The 21,073-nt window shown below is 46.0% G+C and overlaps 1 long non-coding RNA gene across 1 annotated transcript in view; it reads right to left on the reverse strand.

The window, feature by feature from the left end:
- Positions 1-19,407, reverse strand: part of LOC141578599 (uncharacterized) — a 32,745-nt gene extending 13,338 nt beyond the window's left edge. The window contains exon 1 of the long non-coding RNA XR_012509059.1: positions 17,596-19,407. This is a non-coding gene — a long non-coding RNA (uncharacterized LOC141578599). The remainder of the gene's footprint in view (positions 1-17,595) is intronic.
- Positions 19,408-21,073: the final 1,666 nt, after the last annotated feature.

The following is a 21,073-nucleotide window of genomic DNA, read 5'->3' on the forward strand; positions in this document are numbered from 1 at the left end:
TGTGTAACTAATTACCACAAAATGTAGCAGCTTAAAACAGCAATCATTGATTATCTCACAGTTCTGCAGGTCAGGAGTCCGGGATGGTGGGGATGGTGCTTAACCAGGCAGTCGGTCCTGGCTCCAGGTCTCCCGCAGGCTGGCATCAAGTGTCAGCCAAGGTGTGGGTGGGCCTGGAGGATCTTCTTCCAAGCTCACTATGTGGCTATTAGCTTCAGTCCCTTGTCACAAGGACCTCTCTGCAGGGATGCTCACAACAGACAGAGTAGGGGGAAGAAGTTCCAGCACTCTTTATGGCTTAGTCTCGGAGTCACACCACCCCCTCCTCTGTTATAGTCTATTGGTTAGAAGTGAGTCACTAAGTCCATCCCACACTCCCTGGATGGGGAATTAAGCTCTACCCCTTGAAGAGAAGATCATAGAAGATTTGTGGACATATGTGTTTTTTCAAACCACCACATAGACATATCAAATTGAAACAACTTGCCCTCCCATCAGGGTGTTTCCCTTGCCTGCTGAGATGAAAACCCTTGGGTCATCCTTCCTTCCTTACCCTTTCTCCACTCCTCTTCCAACTCTAATGTCTGGATTTTGCTAAGATCATTCTGAATTTGATTCCAGATCATCATTTGGTTCCCCTTGCCATGCCCCAGTCCATCTGGTTTTGGCTGTAGCAACCCTCCAGCAGCTTCCTCAGATGGGGTACAAGATGTTGCACACCCTGAAGCTTCTTGCCATCGCCCTGAGTTGTGAATGATACCTTGCGTGGATGTGGGATTCCTGGGTCATTGCCCCTGTCCCTTAAGCGTCTGAAACCAGGGTTATGACTGGGTGGCAGGGTGGCAGACGAGAAAGCCAATGTTAACATGACTTTTTTTCCTTTATAGGTAACCCTCCTTTTGTCTGGAAGTTTATAATTCAGGAATTACACCAGGGTCTGTCTAAGTATATGTCTTTTTAATTAATCCTTCCTGGAACTCTACAAGCCCCTTTAATCAAGGCTTTCTTCAGCTCAAAAAATGTTCTTTAATTAATTGCTCAATTATTGTTTTCCCTTTATATGTTCCTTTTCTTTTTTCTTTTTCTGAAACCCCTCTCCTTTGAATGTCAGATTGCCTGGATTTGTCCTCCAAATCTCTTTCTGGTTTTGCACTGAGATGAGGTTTTCTTTCACTTGAACTCCCAGGACGCTGACTTACTTCTCTGCAGTGATCACTCTTTTTTCTGAGCTCATCAGTTGAATTTTTAAACTGAGAAGTCATTCTATTTTTTTTTCATTCCTGACAGTCCTCCCTGCCCCCATGCCACCCCCAGTTTATCTCCTTCAGGATTCCCAGGTTTTTGTTGACTTTTTCTTCCTCAGTAGGGTCGCTGTCGTGGTTTCTCAGTTTGGACCTCCTGCCTCAGGTAACTGTGTTCTCACAGATGAGGTGCACAGGCTCTGTATGCCTGGGGGTTCCCTGGACGCTGACAAAAGATTCTCTCCTCCACCAAACTCGACTCAGGCTCCCCTGAACTCTCTTTCAACTAAACTTCGGCTTTTGGACTTTAGTGTTTGTCTCTGCATTGTCCAATTTTAGCAAGAATCCTGCTAAGTCAGTTTAACAAGAACCCCCCACCCTTGATATCTGATCACCCTCGAAATCTGGTTCCTCATCCCCTACCACCCCCCAGGTGATGTCTGGTCACCTTGGCCTGCCTTCAGCAAGAATCCTGTTAGGTCGGTTTAGCCCAAATCCCCCTCACCCCTGATGTTTGCTTAGTAATTTTCCACCCACTGACCTCCTCACCTGCTTCTCGTCAATTCCCACTTTTTGTCATTGTATTCGGAGTTGAGGCCAATCTCTCTCCCCCAGTTCAAGACTTCATGGCAGTGGTCCTTACATCTATCTCGATGCACCACCCCCACCTTGAATAAAGTCTATCTTACTGTCTTTGACAAGCGTCATGCATAATTTTTTCTTTAACAACACTCGGGCAGGGCAGGCTGCTGGCATCTCCTGGGCAGTGGCAAACCCACCCAGCAGCTTCAGCCCTGTGGGCAGCTCTGTGGGAACTGGTATGTTGATACCCATCCATCAGTGCTGGCGGTGGTGTCCCCCAGACCATGCAGGTACACAGCCCACCAGGTTTCCAGAGGCCCTCAAAGACACACGGACTGCCAGGTTCCCATTTGGGGGAGTTGGGGGTGGGAGGGACTCGGGGGAGGGGAGGACAGGGGAGTGGCACCCAGCCAGCCTGCTCCCTAGTGCTCCACTGCCGGCTGGCCTCTCTCAGCGCTTCCCAGGAGGGAAGGGGCACTTGGGAGGGGAAGTCACAGAGAAAGGGAGCGGCCCTGCCTTTGAGTGTGTGCTGGGGTGTAGCTAAGAGGCAACCGGGACTCCAGGCTGGAAATCTGAACCAGAGGGCCCGGGGCATATTAGAATTGCTTGGGGGGGGGGTCTTCCAATTTAGACTTAACTCCAGGCTGCACTTCACACTAATTAAATCGAATCTCTAGGGGTGGTGACTTCAGCATCGGCATTTTAAAAACTCTACATAGTAGATTCTGCTGGTCATCCAGGAACAGAAATACTGCCCTAAGTAGATTATCTGAACCGATCTTACCTAGATCTTGAGGGGGGTGTGCCCACACCCCCCTTCTAATATACCAGCCATTTACATTTATGTGTCTATTGCCATATCTGAGAAGTCACCAACTGTGTCGTATCTTTTCTGTGTGCTGTCACCCAGCCCAGTGCCCGACACTCACATCGATAAATAAATGAATGAATCTGTATTTTAACACGATCAGAAAACCATGCACTTAAAAAGCCCCTCAAATCCATTTAGTCAACAGACCCCACGCACAACACTTTATAGACGGAGAAACCAAAGCCCTGACTGGAACAGGGACTCCCAGAAGCTCTCCCAGCCTAGAATCCAGGTTGGAAGGCTGCCACGGTCATGACACCAATCTTCTCATGCTTCTGCTTGTTTTGTTTATGGTCCCTTTTACGTTCCTTATCAACTTGTACATACGTGAGGAGAGGAGCATCGTGCCGTAGGCTGGGAAGCAAGTTCACCGCGCCCCAGTCTTCTCCTGTGGTCTAGGAACACGTCTAGGTATAAACTGAATATGGGCAACTTGAACCCAATTCAGTCAACAAATAGTTGTTGAACATCTACTATGTGCCAGGACTGTCCCAGTGTCCACGTATGGCACATGGTAGACGGTCTCCAAAGATGGCAGCCAACAGTTCCGCTGCACCTGCGTGCACCTGCTCCTCCTTCCATCAGGAGGAGTCTAATTCTCTTCTCCTTGAAACTGGGCTGGATTTGGGACTTACTTTGATCAAGAGAATGTAGCAGAAGGGAGGCTGTGTGCCAGTTCTGGGCATAGCCAGCAAGAAATCTGGCAGCTCCTGATTTTGGTCTCTTGGAACCCAGAATACAATACAGAAAGTCCAACTACCCTGCCCAGAAAGGAGCTGAGTCAGCTCTTCGCCATTCCAGCCACCCCAGCTGAGGCATCAATGCCATCTTGATGTTCCACCTTCAACCAAGCTCCAAGCTGCGTGCAGCCAATGAACAACCCAGCCAACATCATGTGGAACAGAACTGCCCACTGAGCCCAGTCAGCCACGTAGTCACTAAGATAATAAATTGCTGTTGCTTTAAGCCATTAATTCTCTCCTCTTCTGGGCATGGTCACGTGGCTGAACAATCTCCCAGATGCACAGCCCCAGACTCGGCCCAAGTCTCTCCAAGTGTCTAATACACCTGTGGACGAAGAATGTTACCTGTTATATCAGTTAAAAAAAAAAAAAAAAAGGATGCTGATGGCCTTCAAAAGCCATCAGCCAAAGCAGCCACCCTCCCCTACAACGGTGCAACCTCAGGATGGAGAAAACTGGAGACTGGCCCCAGATACTTGAGGTGCATATCAAAGGAATGAGTTCAGTGAGCCCAGACTCTTGCATCTTCCCATAGATAGAAATGTCCTAAATTCATTAACTTGAGATGTCTGGTTTTTCTTTTGATGTTCCAACTATCTGGGGGTTTTTCACAAAAATTTCTATATATAGCCTGGCCCCTCCTTTCCGTCTTTGGAATAGTCCCTCGGAGCAATCTGAGAGGTGGTCTCCCAGGCTTAAGTCCTCTGTGTGTCCACCGAATAGAACATAATTCTCAACCTTTAGGTTGTGCTTTTTTTTTTTTTTTTTCCCAGTTGACACACAGTGGGCATTTTCTCAGTCATTAGGCTGGCTCTGTCAGAAACGCCATCATCAGCCTCAGTGCACACTGTAACTGCCCCTTCTCTCCACCAGGGGAAGGAAAAAGTGCTGATAATCCCAACATTTCTCCAAACTGTGGGACACAATTTGCTCGTGCTCCCTCCCTCCTGTGCCGGCCTTGCCTCCACTCCCTGCACGTGGAGGGCACTCCCCTCAGCACAAGGTCTCCAGGGCAGGGAAGTTCACCAACCAGTGTGTCTGCCTAGGCTAATAGCCTCCTGCTCCCCTCTTCTGCCCATATTCACTCACTCTTCTAGTGGGAACAGCACTGCAACTTTTTCTCCCTTCCTCCCTGGGTCCATTGGACTCCATTCCCCTCTCTGGGGCAGGCACATTACTCAGCAGAGCCCATGAGTATATCCTAACCAGGGCCTCAGTGATTGGTTCAGGAATGGGAACATAACCCAAATCCGTCCAATCAGAGCTAATCCCGGAACTTTTGTGCTTCTGTCCAAAAGAAAGATTCCCACTTGCACAGGGATTTCTCTCTGTAAGGATAACCTAAGTCTGGACCTGCCGGGGCTACATCAGGAAGAAGGATTGCTGGAGAATGAAACTAACATGACAGCATGCAGAGGAGAGAGAGACAGAGACAGAGTGATGGACAGAGTCACAGACAGGGAGGGAGGCGGTGACAGCATTTGAGCCCCTGGATCCTGCTGTTCTGGAAGCATGCTGATCTTATCAGCAGGACTAACAGTCGCCTGAGGGACACATCCTTTCAGGCCTAGATGCCTCCCTTCATTCTCAAGAGCACAGGGCATATTCAAGGAAACCTAACATACTTTGCTGGCAGGTATATGTTATTAACAAGTGTCATCTACCATTGAACTATTAAAGTCATTTTCATCTGCATACAAGGGACTTGATGGTAAAGGAGGGGTGGGTTGGTATTGGTTAAGCCTCTTTTGATTACAACAAAAGAGACAGAGAAGAGACTGATTTCAATTGGCTTAAACAGGCAAGGCACTTACTGATTCACTTACCCTGCCACAGAAAGAACAAGGGTGGTTCTACCTTCAGAACAGCTGGATCCAGAGACTAGATTGCTGTCAGGACTGTCTTAGGTGTTCCCTTTTCTCTCTGCATGGCAGATCGTTCTTCTCTGATTTGGCTTTCTCTGGGTGTCAGGGAACATGGCCTTAGGCAGTCCCCCACTTACTTCTTCAGAGCCAGAGGAAGTCCCTGGGTGCAGGTTTATCGGTGGGGTGGGGGGGACTGCCTACAGCACAACCAGTCTAATCAGCAGTAATGCCCAGGGCACGGGGCCCTGAGCTTCAGAACTGGGTTCCAGGCAGGCGGATGGCAGCACCGTTAGGAAGGGATGGGGAACCTGGAGACAAGGCTGGCTTACCTTTGAGTTACGCAGAGCAGAGTGTCATGGTGGCTTTGATGTTTAATTAAACATTTGCCACATTCAATTAATTAAATATTTAAACATTAAATATGGAATCAGATGTGACTTAGCGCACATTATATCTCAATAGCCATTAGCCATTCAGCAACCCCTGACTGGAGCCTCAGCAGCCACGTCCTCCCTCCCGTACACGAGAAAGGCCTCCAGGAGACACTTGGGGAGCATCGTTAATTAATTAGTGGATTGAGGCTGTACTGGGCTTTGGTGTTTCAGAATGTCATGTGTCACTTAGGTGGGGGGGGGGGGGTCTCTCTTATTGGATCCCAGGGCCAGCTTACAGGGAGATGGAAAGATAGGAGCCCAATGCCATGGCTCACACACACACATCTACACACACCCGCCACCTCCTCCATCCAAAAATAGTCCTGGTGCCCCAAATTCCACCATTAGAGATTGCTTCCTTGGTTTCAGGCTGGGGCAATGGCAGTTCATCTCCCTTGAATGATCATTACCCCAGGGGTTGGGAGCTCCTTGGCCGCCTCAAAAGGGGAAAAGTGCAAGGCAGGGCGGCTCCTAATTATCCCTGGGGTTGGGGTGTGCAGCCCTTCTCCTCCCAGGCCGGGGGGGGGGAGGTTCAGATGTGTCAGTGCCCACGGTGGGAGAGGGGAGGTATAGTGAGATGTCAGGTAGCTGCAGCCACAGTGACCTTTCAAAGGACAAATCTGGTGGTTAGAGTAGACTGGAGGATTCCCCACTGCCCTCAAGATAGAGTCCAGACTCTTCACTCTGGCTGCACTGACCCTGCTGCCCCCACCAGAGTCAAGCATCATCCTGATTCCCCAGCCTCCATCCTATATTCTACCTTCTAGCCACACCAGCCCTCTGTCAGGTCCTGGAAGCACCAGGGTCTGGGTTCTCTGGATCTTAGCATATTCTGTTCCCTCTGCCTGAAATTCCTTACTGTCTTTCAGGTTTCACCTAAGATGTCACCGCCTCCAGGAGGTGCACTTGCCTTGAGCACAGACCCAGGCGTGGCAGTGGGGGGCTGGGAGGAGGGAGACCCAGGCAGGGGCGGCTGGATGGCCACTTGTTTGCCCCATCTAGCTTCCCAGCATTATCCTGAAAAGCTTAGGGACCCCAGACTGGAGGAAGACTGCTGGCCAGGAGGAAGGCGGAAGGCTCAGAACTGCCACCTACTGGCCTGAGAGGGCTTCTAGGAAAGCACAGAGGGTCCCTGAGCCCATTCTCAACCCTTCTCAACCCTTCTCACCCTACCTAGGCTCCCCTAAAAGGCACAGAAAGGGGGAAACCCGACTACTCAGAGGCTGCTGGGGCATTCTTTGAAAAGTAGAGGAAAAAAAATGCCACAAGGAAGTTACAGGAGCCATAGCCTATTTAAAATGTTTACAATGAACAATCTAATACTTTTGAACACCAAAAGCATACACAGTGCAATGACAATTGAAGAATTTGTCTAAAAAGTATTTGCTCACAGGTGTGGGATGGATGTCGGCACCTCTCCCTCCTCTGACTCCACATGCAGCCTCATTTGGAGATGATGGTCCCTGAGGCCTGGGTCAAGTGGCCCGCATGCTCCTTGCATAGATGGAAAACTGAGGGCCAGAGCAGGGAGGAGGACAGCCCAAATCAGGCATGGCAGACCAGGCTGCCGCCCCCACCCGCCCCCATTGGCTCCCCTCCTCTCTGCTCACCAGACCTCTCACCTTCCCCCAGCACCAGCCTGGGCACGAGCCTGTCTCCCAGGCTCCTGGGTCCAGCCACTCCTCCCCCCCTCCCTGGGGTGCCGGGTCATCCAGCCTCCTCTGCCTTATTTCCCTGCCCTTTATAAATATGCATTGGGCCAGAGAGATGGGGGGGGGGCTCTTTTTGAGGGAAAATTAACCACAATGACAAACTTAGTTATTCATGCAAACCATCAGCCTGTTATCCCTGATTATGCAGGATGCAAACTGTGAGGATCTGAGCGACTGCGTTTGCTCATCAAAGGCACCATCGGGCGGCGGCCCAGCCCACCTTGCCCGCCGCCTTTGTACTGTCTTCTCAGCCCCGTGCAGGCCGATGGGCCGCCTCCTCCTGGCAGCGCCTGCTTCTGACGCAGGGACCCCTCCACGCTGTATTTTAAAGGATTAATTAACCTTGTGAGATTGGCGGGGAAAGCTCCACCTGGCTATCTGCTGCATGAAAGCATCCCTCACCAGAGTATTTTAAGCTCACAGTGCAGACCATATGGTATTTCAAAGAACAGAAGTTGAAAGTACAGTACATATTTATTCCTTCCACAGAGAGCATTAAAGGGGTTTAAGTATTTTATTAAAGTCTATACGTGCGGGCGTGTGTGTGTGCGTCTGTGTGTGTGTCCGTGTGCGAAGCAAGCGGAAATATACTTGACGCAGAGAAAAAAATAAATTACACAGATTTATTTTCATCTCTCTGCCAACCCACCCCATAGCAACAGTGAAAACTTGGTCTATGTAAACTTGAGAAAACAAGAAATATTTTATCACGTCGTCTCAATGCGTGGCCACTGCCAATTTTTCATGCCTTTTTTGAAACAAGAACAGACTCCTTGGTGTCGGACTGCACGTAGAGGGGAAGGAATGGGGGAGGCAGGTCTAAGGGCATAAAGGGGACCAGGTCACATGGGCAGCCCGAGGTCCTGCCTTCAGGAGGCAGGAAGTTCAAACACGGGGCCGCCCCACTTCTGCCCCAGGTACCTAATCTCCCTGAACCTGTTTCCTTATCTCAAACCTCATAGGATTGGTGTGAGAATACTGGTAGCCCTACCTGGAAGAGTCCCAGATCTGGAATTTTGAGAAAATCTTATTGCAGAAGTCTGTGGGTTATGTCTTCTGCATCCCATTTCCCTTCCCTTGGGAACAGTCCTGCCATTTTTCTTAAGGAAGCCCCCTTTCTGTCTCCCAGTCCAGAGGATTAGGTTGCAGCTAACTTCACCTCTGACTATAGGGGCTACCCTGGCCTCAGTGAGTGGTTCAGGGGTGGTCACGTGACCCAGGACAGACCAATGAGGCTCAGTCCTGAGATTTTTGCTGGATTTACTGGGATAGAGGCTCTCTTTTCCTAACAGACTTGCTAGGCTGGGAGCTTGGAGTTCACTGCCAACCTAGTCTTCGGCAAAAATTTAGCAATAGGAGAGTCTAGGGAAGATATGGAATCTGTTCAAAGGACAACTCACCTCTCCTGTGCAAAGACAGAAATTAAAACTCCCAAAATAAATAAATAAAACTTTTAAGGGAAAAAATAAGGTAGACTTGGCAAGCTGGTCATATTCAGCTGCACAAGGATCTGACGGTCTTCTGCTGACAAAGCCGCAGGCTTGCCCCAATCTAGAAAGAACACTAAGGAATGCCAGGCTTCCCCATCCTTCAAATACCTCGGGCTCTTCCTGCAGTTCCAAATCTCCCCTGCTGGAGGCAGCAGTGAGTCAATGGGACCTGTGACCTGAGAGAGATGGGGCATTAGGAACAGCGTGAGACCCGTCGCTCCCTGATACACACCACTTTTTCACAAGAAGACGCTCTGTCAGGGCCAGAGTCTATGGCCTCAGAACTTCATAAAAAGCACATGGCACAGGCCCAAAGCATGAATAGCCTTTGAAATCTTCCAGGTCTCCCCTTCCCTCACCATTCTACCAAAGAAAAACAATACTAGGAAGGTAATAACTGCTTTGCACCCAGCCTCCCCCACCACCGCATATTTAACATCTTTAAGTCCTTCCCTACGTATATGGCCACAAGATGTAAACGGGAAAATGCAATTTTCTCTAATATTCTATACCTGAGAATTGACCCTCCATTTTACATGATGGCAGAAAAGTTAATCTAGTCAGTTCCAGGTTTTCTCAGACACCGGGTGCTTCGTTCAGTCATTCCAGATTTAAATTTGGTTTAGATTTCCCTCTCCACCCTCCTCTCCATCTGAGTTTCAAGGGCTAACAGAGTCATGACACTGAGGACGTTGGCAAGGAGAGAGGTCTTAGCCATCCAGTATCATTCCTTGGAGGTTCTGCTCTGCTCAGGGGCAAATAACTCCTGTCCGACCAAGCCTTCTGTAGATAACAGCCACAAAATCTAACACTAACTGGAGGCCCTGGAGAGTGATAAAAGGCAGACATTGCAGGGAGGATCAATATTTAGAGAAAGCAAACAGCACTGAGAAAGTTTTCCATTTTTCTGCGTGTAAGTCCAACAGCAGACTCTAGTCTTCTCACACAGTGCAACTAAAACGTAGATAGAAAACTGTGGATGGAACAGTCCTACTGGCTTGAAGAACCAGGGTTCAGGGCAATTACTGCAACTAAAAAGTGACTAGACAAATCCAAAAAGAGAGAGAGAGAGAGTGTCAAAGAAGAGGAGTCCTGAAATCTGCATATAAAATGTCCAAATCTCCTGCCAACTAACCCCAGAACGACATATAAGTGAGGTGGTTACCAAGCAGCCTGAATATGGTTAAAAGAACTTAATTGAGGTTTCAGTTACCATCCTCTGCAGGGGAGACAGAGTTTACAGTTTGAATTCAACCAAGATAATTGCCTGCTTAAATAAAAATCAACATTCTTCAGAGGATTATAGACAACCCAGAATCTCTGTAACATCTCCAAAATGTCCAGGATAAAATCCAAAATTATCTGACACATGAAGACATGACCCTCTGACACAGGAAAACATCACCCAAATTCTAGAGAAAAGATAAACAATGGCTACTAAACATAAAGTAACCGTAGGTGTTGGAATTAGCAGGTAATCATTTTAAAGCAGCTATTATAAGTATGCATATGAACATAAAGGAAAATCTGGCACAATAAATAAAAATATAAACTTTTTCAGGACAGAAATTAAAACAATAAGAAAGAAACAAGCAAACAAACAAACAAAAATGATGGCCCCTTCCTATGTGTGGAGGGAAACCAACTTAATGGTTGAGACATTTACACTTTCTGGCATCAGCTGAGAAAATCATTCATCCATCTGCTCCACAGTTATCAGACCACACTAGCCACTCTTCATTCCCTTCTTCCAGAATAAGAGGCCCCATCAAGTCTACAAGCCCTCTTTTGAGAAATATCTTCCTCCTTTTCTGGGCACAGGAAATTTGTGACTGAAGCCCGCAAAATCTGTGATCAAAAGAGCTCTCAGAGCTTTTTCTCCTGGTGCCCTACACATCTATAAATTAGTGGAGTCGAGTAGTCTACTGCAACCATGTCCTGGGAAACATTCTCTGCATTGTATCTTTGAGCATTATTCGGCACAGAACTCTAGGGAAAAGTCTTATCCTAGAGCTTTGTTAGAATTCTGTTTGGCTTAATTTCTGTAAATTTTTAATTTAAAACATTATTTAAAGACTTTTACTTCCAGCCATAATGGAGTTATGGAGACTGGATGTACCCTTCCTCAATTAACAATCAGAAAATTGGATTAAACATGTGAAACAACTCTGTTCATACCTTAGACAACAGGCATCAAAAAACTGATCTCTGAGAGAACGGAAACGAAAAAAGTGAGTCATAGGGACGCCTAGCTTTCTGCCTGGAAGCACTTTGTAGACCACAGTGTAGGGATCCAAAGAAGAACATGGCAGTTCTACTGAGCAGACAAGCATCACGGCTCAGAAAGACGAGCAGCTGGAATTTGCAAGACAGAGAACCAAAGAGGTAGGAGCTGCACAGAGAAAGAGCATTGAAAATCTGCTTAGACGTCCCCTTAAGTCTATGGTTGAATACTAAGCTATGGCTGAATAGGGTGAAACCTATTCCAGGTAAAAAATGACTAGGTAGCTGGGAGCTGAAAGCTAACAATATACAGAGCTCACACAAGGCTAGGAGAAATTTTAATTATAACCAGCAGAAGTAAATAAGTAGAAAATCTTTAAAGCAGCCAGAAAAAAAAAAAAAAAAGACACAGAGGAACAAAAATAGGAACGAACACTGACTTCTTGCCAGAAACAACATATTTTAGAAGACAATGAAATGACATATCTAAAATGGTGGGGAACAAAACTGCAACCTAGAATTCTAAGCAGGGAGGGTATAGCTCAGTGGGTTCAATCCCCAGTACCTCCATTAAAAATAAATAAATAAACCTAATTAACCCCCCCAAAAAGCTTTAAAAATGGAATTCTATATCTAGCAAAATGATTTGATGAAGATGAAGTAAAGATATTTTTGAGACAAACAAAAGCTGAGAGAATTTGTTATCATCAGACCTATACTACAAGAAGTATTAGAAGAAGTTATTCAGATGAAGGAAAATAATACCAGGTGTAAACTGAATAAGTCAGAAATGGTAAATATGTAGGTAATATAAGAGGATTTGCTTTTCACTTAAAATTTTTCAAAAAGATAATTGCCTGTTTAAGCCTAAAATATGAGCAATATTTTATAGGGTTTATAACATATGTAGAAATAAAACAGGAAAATAGCAAAAGGATAGGGGGAGGTTACACTATTGTAAAGTTCTTAACATTGTTTGTGAAGTTGTAATATTTTATTTGAATGTAGACTACTGTGATAAGGTAAAATTGTAAACTCTGAAACGATGACCAAAAACAATGGAAATTAAATATTTTAAAATCCTCACTTAAGCCAACAAAAAGAAGGAAAATAGAACAGAGGACCCCAAAATAGGTTGGACAAATAAAACAAACAGCAATATGGTAAATTTCAACTCAAATTCGTCATTAATTACAATAAATGTAAATGATCTAAACTCTCCAAATTAAAAGACAGAGATTGTCAGACTGAATGAAAAAGCAAAACTCAAATAAATGTTGTCCAAAAAAAAAAACCAAAACACTTTAATCATTTTTTGTTAACAGTATAACAACAGAAAAGGATATGCCATACAACATTTATCACAAGAAAGCTGGGGTGGGTACAATAATATCAGACAAAGTAAAATTCAGGATAAGAAATACTGTCAGAGATAAAAGGATCCTTAATCATGATAAAAGGGCCATTTTATCATATAAAAATTATAAATATATGTGCATCAAATAAATGAGCTACGAAGTACATAAAATCAAAACTGAAAAAAATGTCAAGAGAAATAGAAAAATCCACATTTATACTTAGAGACTTCAATATTCCTCTCTCAATGGTTAACAGAATAAGTAGAAAGTAAAAATATAGAAGACTCGAATAATACGATCAAACAACTTGAACTAATTGACACTTACAGAACACTACACACAATAGTAGTAGAATACACATTCCTTTTAATTGCACATAGAATGTTCAGTAAGATAGATAATGTGATGAGCCATAACAAAGTCTCAACAAATTTAAAAGGATTGAAATCAAGAGAGTATATTCCTTGAACACAGAAATTAAATTAGAAATCAGTAAAAAACAAACAAAAAAAACCTATCTTGAACATCTCCAAATATTTGGATATTAAATAACATACTTCTGAATAAATAAAAGAGTTCTAATGTGTCAAGAAGAAATCACAAGAGATATTGAAAAAAATATTTTAAACTGAATGAAAAGGTACATGAAATATACCAAAATTTGTGGGATGCAGATAAAGCAGTACTTCAAGGGAAACTTACAGCTTATATTAGAAAATAAAGGTCTAACATCAATTATAAAAGCCACCACTCTAAGAAGTTAGAAAAAGAGTAGAACATTTAACCTAAAACAAGAAGAAGGAAAAAAAAATAAATAAAAATACAAGTAAATGAAGTAGAAAACAGACAACAATAGATTAAAATTAATGAAACTAGGCTTTTTCTTTACAAATATGAAAAATATGATAAACTGTTAGGCTAACCAAAAAAAGTAAAAAAGATATAAATGACCAATATCAGGAATGAAAGATATGACACCACCACAGATCCAACAGACATTAAAAGGATAAAAGATTCTTTTGAACAAAGTAATTCCAATAAATCTAACAAGTTAGATGAACTGGACCAATTCCTTAAAAGACACGAATTACCAAAAGTGACTCAAGGAGACACAGAAAATCTGAATAATACTATATTTATCTTAAAATTTGAATTAAAGTCTGTCCCAGAAAGAAAATTCTAGCTTTAGATACTTTCCCTAGTAAATTTTATGGATCATTAAAAAAGAATTATGCTAATCCTACAGAAACTCTTTCCAAAAATAGAATAGGAAGCTACACTTTCCAAGTCATTTCATAAGGCCAGTATTACAACATTACAAGGACATACACATACACACACGCACTAACAACACATCAAACTAAGATCTCTCCTGAACACAGGTGCAAAAACCCATAACAAAATTTTAGCAAATCAAATCTAGAAATATATAAAAGTGGGCTTTATCTTAGGAATTCTAGGTTTGTTTAAAATGAAAAAAAAAAAATGGGTTCATTATTATAACCAAATAAAAGAGAAATGCCTCATGATCATCTCAATGGATGAAGAAAATGCACATTGATAATTTAAAAAGAAAACACATTTAACAAACAAGGAATAGAAGGGAACTTCCTCTATCTGATAAAAAGGATCTTTGAAAAGCCTATGTCTAACTTCATCTTAATGGAAAAAGAGTAAATGCTCTCCTCTGAAGATCAGAAAGAAAGCAGAGAAATTCCCTCTTACTACTCATATTGAACATTGCACTGGAAGTCTGACCAATGAAGTAAGACAGGGAAAGAAATATAAAAGGCATGCAAATTGGAAAGGAAGACCTAAAACTAACTTTACTCACAGAAGACATGACTGTCTATGTAGAAAACCCCTAAGAATATACCAAACAAACAAAAAGAAAATTACAAACTCTAATTTTATAATCTGTATCATTTAAAATGGCATTTAAAAAGTGAAATACTTAGGGATGCATCTAACAAAATATGTTTAAAGTTTGTATGCTTAAATGTATAAAACACCGTTGAAAGAAATTTTAAAAGACCTAAGTAAATGGAGAGAGACATCATGTTCATGGATTAGAAGATTTAGTACTGTTAAGGCAACAGTTCTTCCAAAATTGATCCATAGATTCAATGCAATTCCAATCCATATCTCAGCAGGCTATTTTTGTAGTAAATGGCAATGTGATTTTAAAATTTATAACAGGGAGAGGGTATAGCTCAAATGGTAGAGCACATGCTTAGCATGCATGAGGTCCTGGGTTTAATCCTCAGTACCACCACTGAAAAAATAAATAAATAAATAAACCTAATTACCTCCCTCCTGCAAAAAAATAAAATTTATACAGAAATTCAAAAGATTTAAAATGGCTAAAGCAATTAAAAATAAAAAGTAAAAAAATTTGGGAAACTTTCACTATCTGACTTCAAGACTTATTATAAAGCTACAGTGGTTGAGATAATATTGTATTGGTATATGGATAGACATATAAGATTAATGAACAGAGTCCAGAAATATACCCACACATATAGCCAACTGACTTTTGTTTTAATGGGGAAAAGACAGTCTCTTCAACAAATGATGTTACAACAGGAGATCCACACAGGAAAAAACCAAACCTTGACTCTTACTTTACAGCATATAAAAATTAAATCAAAGTAGTTCATAGACCTAAAGATAAAAAATAAAACTATAAAATGACTAGAAGAAAATATAGAATATTTGTGACCCTGGTGTAGGCAAAACAAAATTTTGAATGTCACAAAAAAGCATGAACTGTAAAGGAAAAAAATGAAAAGTTTAGACTTCATCAAAATTAAAATCTACTCTTCAAAATTTATTGTTAGGAAAATGAAAAGACAAGCCGCAGACTGACAGCAAATATTGTCAGTACATATATCTGATATCGGACTGTATCCAAATACAAAAGAACTTTCACAACTCAATAATAAGAGGACAAATCACCCAATTTGAAACTAGAGGTGGGGATGTAGTATACAGCAGAGGAAATACAGTCAATAATATTGTAATAACTTTTTATGGTGACAGATGATAACTAGATTTATTGTGGTGATCATTTTGTAATGCATAAAAATATTGAACCACTATGTTGTACATCTGAAATTAACATAATATTATAAGTCAATTATACTTCAATTAATTAAATATAACCAGGGAAAGATTTGAACAGTCAGTTCACAAAGGAAGATATACAAATGGCCACGGCCACAAAGCACATGAAAAAGGGATATTCTGCTCATGAAGGAAATGCAAATTAAATCCACAATGGCATACTACTACACACTCACTAGAAAGGCTAAAATTACAAAGACTGCCAATACCAAGTGCTGGTGAGGAGGTGGAGGAGCTGGACCTCTCATATACTACTGATGGGAGTGCAAAATGGTATAACTACTTCGAGAAACACGGTGTCAATTAGCCTGTTGATTCTCTTGTTTTCTAGGCTGATGATTATTTGACAATAATAAGATATTTGACACATGGATGGACCTTGAGGACATTATGCTAAGTGAGATAAGACAAAGACAGATACTGTATGATATCCCTTATATGTGAAATTCAAAAAATAGAAAAAGAAAAAACTGAACTCAAGCCCTATCTGGTGGTTGGGGGGAATGGCAGTGCCATTCACTGAGGGGTGATCTGGGGAGAAACAGATTTGGGGAAGGGTGGATTCCACTTCATATATGTTTGCTCAGAGGGGCCTGTGGAACACCTAATGAGGGGTCCAGCTGGCATCTGGATAGAGGGATATGGAGCTGACGGCAGTGGTTTGGGCTGGGAGACAAAGATTTAGTTGTTAACACAGTATTAGTGAATGTTCACAAAGTACTTAGAAAAGTGCCTAGTACATATGGGTTAGCTACTGGTATAACTATCAACATGCGGTTTCCTTTATTCACAGAACTATATGTTAGATCTGTGGGAAAGAATTACAAGACAAAGCTGCTAAATAAACTATGAAAAAACCTAACAAACTTTTTTTATTTTAGGTTTTGGCATATCTCAACAATTAGCACTGTTCTAGGGTGTGATAAGTTTAGGAGTAAATACGATTTTAACTTAATGTATGTTTAGAGGATGTCTAAAATTCAGAACCAGGCAGATCCATCTTCCCTGACCCCAGATATGTAATAGTCCTAAAGTAAATTGCTTCAGGAAATTGGATCCCAAAGATTACAGGTGAGGAGTTTTTGAAGTGTGTCTATGTTCCACTGGAAATAAAAGAAGCCCAGCTAAAAGAATTATGGACTGACTGACATGACAACAGTTGATGGAGCAAAAATTCTTATTGAAAGGCTGTCTTGAAGATTATGACTCAAACACTGGAGGAACTAAGGTTGATGGGCAGCGGAAAGAATCAGAACATGGGAAATTCTTTTAAAAAATCTATTGACTTAAATGATGTTTCACAATAAAAAACCCTTTAAACTTAAAAAAAAAAAAAAAAGAAGAAGAAGAAGAAGAAGAAGTAGGAGTTAAAACTAGGGAGTGGACCACATCTCCCAGCCTAGAAGCCAAAGGTTCTGAGATCCGAGCCCTGGGCATACCAACTCTGGAGGGCAGAGGCTCAGTACCACCATTTCAGCTAAAACGGTGGAGAGACAGCAGGACGGGCGGCTGAGGAAGTCAAGGGGACAAGAACCAAGGAGCGAGTGGCTCTGCTAAGATTGCAGAGAAATCTGAGACAAAAAGTGCCCTTCTGTGAATGACCGATCTTTACAGGGTTCTATCTCTCGGTAGCAGGGTCTAGCACACCGCCACCCGCACAAGGGCCTCCACCGGTTCCAGTACCCAGCCGCGCGGCGGCAAAAACGCCGGCCACGCCCCCAGGAGACCGCGCCCCCGGGCCTGACTCGGCGGAGCGCCTGCGCAGGGAGGGCTCCGCCCGCGACCCCGCCCCCAGCCGCCCTGAGTACGCCCCTTCCGCGGAGCCCCGCCCCGCCATTACAGCCCCGCCCCTTCCGCGGTGCGCACCCCCGCAGGGCCCCTGGGCTGGACTGGACCCCTGGCTCGCCCCCTTGCGGCGCGGACCCAGCGCAGCGCCCGCGCCCAGCCTACCTTGGAGGGGTAAGAGGCCTGCTCACTCCTCTGGGCGGGCGTCCGGGAGGGGCGAGGTCGCGCTCCTGGTCCCCAGTGCAGAGCAGCCGCAGCCGCTGCCGCCAGCTTTCAGCTGGAATCCTGTAGACGCAGAGGGGCGGGGAGGGGGCGGGGCCCTGGGGACGGTGGGCAGGGCGGTGTCACGTGGGTAAACACGCCGCACGTGGAGCGCAGCCTGAGCCGGGAGGGAGGTGTTGGCTAGCGGCTCCCAGAGGGAGGCCGGCCGGCTGGCTGAGGCGCGCGGCCCGCGGGCGGAGAGAGGTAGCGGCCGGGAGGCAGCGGCCAGGCCCGGGGCCGCGTGCGCCCCGCTGAGGCTCAGTTCCTAACATTTCAGCTAAAACCCTGCTAGCAATAGCAAGCACTGAGGTCGGCTCAGCGGTGTCAGGCCCTGCTTTGTGGGTCGAAATAAACCTTTGATAATCCGGTGAGGTGGGCACTATCCCATTTCACAGAAGAGGAAAGCGGAGCCCGCAACGTCTTAGAAACTTTTCCAAAGCCATGGGGCCAGAAAGTGGTGCACCCAAGGTCCAAACGCAACCACGGGCCGGGATCCTGCTTCGGCGTCCTGCTCCCGCTCCTTGGGGCTGGGCCTGGCCTGGGACACTCAGAAGCCTAAGATCCCCTGTTTGTGCAATGAGGTAGCAGTGGTGCCCGCCTCTAGAGGAGGCTCCGAGGCGGCGCTCTGCAAATCATAGTGATAGCTTCCGCCCTGGAGTGGCGAGGATGAGGCTCGCGGGGACCTCTGGCCCTGCCTCGCTGCTGACCGAAAGGCCCGACTCCCGGGCCCACCCGTCTCTTCCTGGAGCCGGGGTGGGGGTGGGGGTCGTCAGCGCCCCCTGCAGCGGCGCGCGGGGCACTCAGCGCTCCTTCCTGGAGTCGCCTTCTACCCAGGCCGCCCTCCCTCCTCTCTCTCCTCCTCTTCCTCCTCCGCTTCCTCCACCTCTTCCTCTCCTCCGTCCGCGCCCGCGTGACCGGGAGGCGCAGCGCGCGGAGTCGGCGACCGCCTGGGGCCAAGGTGGCCCGGGAGGAGTGGGCAGAGTGCTCAGCATTCCTAGAAGAGCGCATCCCGGGCACAGAAGCTGGGCTGCCGGGCTCCATGGGTAACGAGCGCTCTTTCCAGGCCCACGCCTCCAGGGCTGGTCTAGGGCCCGCAGTCCCCCTTAAGCAGATACCTAGGCGCGACCCTCGGTTTTGGAGTCCATATAAACTGGTTAATGGGATCTGCCAGGCCCTGGCTTCTCCTGCAGTGCAGCCGCGAACCTGAAACCGGCCCCCTACGCCCCAACCCCTTTATGACCTTGAGCAAGTTGCTGAACCCTCTGTGTCTGTTTCCTCTTACCTGAAATGCGGTCGTGGGGGAATTAAATGACTGAAATAAAGCACTCAGTCCAGGACTGGGAACTTTGCTTTCCTGCCGTGGAATCCAAGCCCAACTCCTGACGCCAGTTTTTCCCTCGAGATCTATTTTATGGAAGTTTCCACGATGCACCATCAAACAGGGACTTGCCCTGATGCATTCCTTGAGACAGGTCAGGACAGTGACATAGGCCTGTGTGGTGGCCGGGAAGCTGAACCCTTCTATTAGCCTCCTCCCAGCTCCTTTACCTACTGGCGGGCCTCAGCATGTCTCTCTCTGATAATGCCACTTCCTTTGCCCCCACCCCCATCCCAGGGTCAAGGGCCATACATGTTTGGCTGCACCTGTTCTGACAGAGCCTCCTTGAACCGCAGCTTATGTTGGTTGGACTCACCACCCTTATTCTACCAAAGAGGGCAAGTCTACACAGGGTGGTCTTCTGGGTGGCAGACAGAGGCATTGTGCATAAGAGGCCCAGGCCTGGGGCTTTGGCTAATGAGGACCCTCCTGACCTCTCTCTTTTTCCTTCAGGTCAGATGGGGGATCTCAGGGCCTGGTCTAAGGAAGGGGAAGATGGAAGCAAAACACAGAGAGACCTAGCAGACACCAGAGAGGAAAACTGGGGAATTTGGGGGGTGAGGCAGACTTCAGTGCTGAGTTGCTTCTACTGAGGCCAGGTGGGGCAGGCTTCCCCACAGGGATGTCCAGAACCTTCCCTGAATCCTGGGCTTGGCACAGAGGCCAGCACTGTGGAGTCAGGGATGCTGAGGGAATGAATGACAGTGGCCACACACCTGCAATAAGAAGAATCCTGTTGTTGGAAGCAGGATTTTGTAGCTGTTTCAGAGCACACTCACATCTTTGCTGTCAGCCATTGTTTGGGAGAGTTCTGTTGTTTGGCATGCATGGCAGCCTCTTGCCCCTACATTTACTGACCACCTGACCTGAAGCCTTGCTCCAGACCCTCAGCCACTTCCCTCTACCATCTCATGGGCAGCAATATGGCTAGTCTTGGGTAATTGGGCAAGGGATGAGTTTTCACTCTAACTCTTCACCTGGGAACCCCCTGCCCCAATCCAAAGGCCCGGGCACCCCAGAAGCACTTCCAAGGACACAGCCTGAGGGGCCATGGCTGCTCCCCAGCAGCTACCCAGAAGGGGTGAGTGAGAACGTTCCAGAGGAGAGAGCTTGCTGCCTGTATGCAGGCTCTGCGCCTCCCCAAGTGTGCCACAGCACATCTGCCCAGAGAAAAGGGGGAGGCCCCGAATTGCAAGCTTTGTTATTTTTACTTTTTTGGTATGAGAGGCCATCTGTGCAAGTTTGAGCTTGTCTGGAGGAAACCAGGATTTGTAGATGAAATTCAAATGTAGGATCACTTCGCAGGCTATCATGCAGAGACTCTCCAGGAGCTGGGGTGGCAGCGCTGATATTTTTATAGCAGCAGAGTGTGCCAGTGTCCAGCATCTGCTCAGGGTGGGTGAGCACGTGGGGCCTTCCAACAGAGTGTGGGCAACGCCCTCAGCAGTGGTCTCCTCAGCATGGGCTCGGCCGAGGGGGCCAGGAGGGGCCTGCATCACCGGCGGTGCCAATTAGCCCCCACTGCCTGGCAAGAGGGGATCTGGAAGGTAGAAAGTCAGGTCAGGGGAGGAAGTTGGCAATGCCAGAGCAGAAAGAAACTCTGACCCCCTCCACTGTCAGCAACGGTTCCTCCCAAACTACCTCAATACATGTGCAGTTGTAGATCCACCCTCAGAATATGCCATGGCCCCCACCTTCAGCTGCAGGTCATCTTCAAGCCCCCTGCATGGAAATTCCAGAACTGCCCTGTCTGAGCTACAGGCGGAAGTGGCCACATGGGGACCCCCCTCTAGGATCTTCCCACAAACCAGGGCTACCTGGGGTGGGGGAGGTGCCAGCCAATGTGGAGTGAGAGCAGGAGAGTCATCCACACTCCATTGGGAAAGCCCTTTCTGGGGTATTCCAGGTTAGGAGCCGGGACAGGGCTCTCAAATTTAACTAACGGCTGTGCACAGCTTGTGCCCCACCCCACGCACCCTGTGCTCACGAAGTGTGTGATCAAAT

The sequence above is a fragment of the Camelus bactrianus genome, chromosome 9 (genome assembly GCF_048773025.1).
Source record: "Camelus bactrianus isolate YW-2024 breed Bactrian camel chromosome 9, ASM4877302v1, whole genome shotgun sequence".
Classification (NCBI taxonomy): domain Eukaryota; kingdom Metazoa; phylum Chordata; class Mammalia; order Artiodactyla; family Camelidae; genus Camelus; species Camelus bactrianus.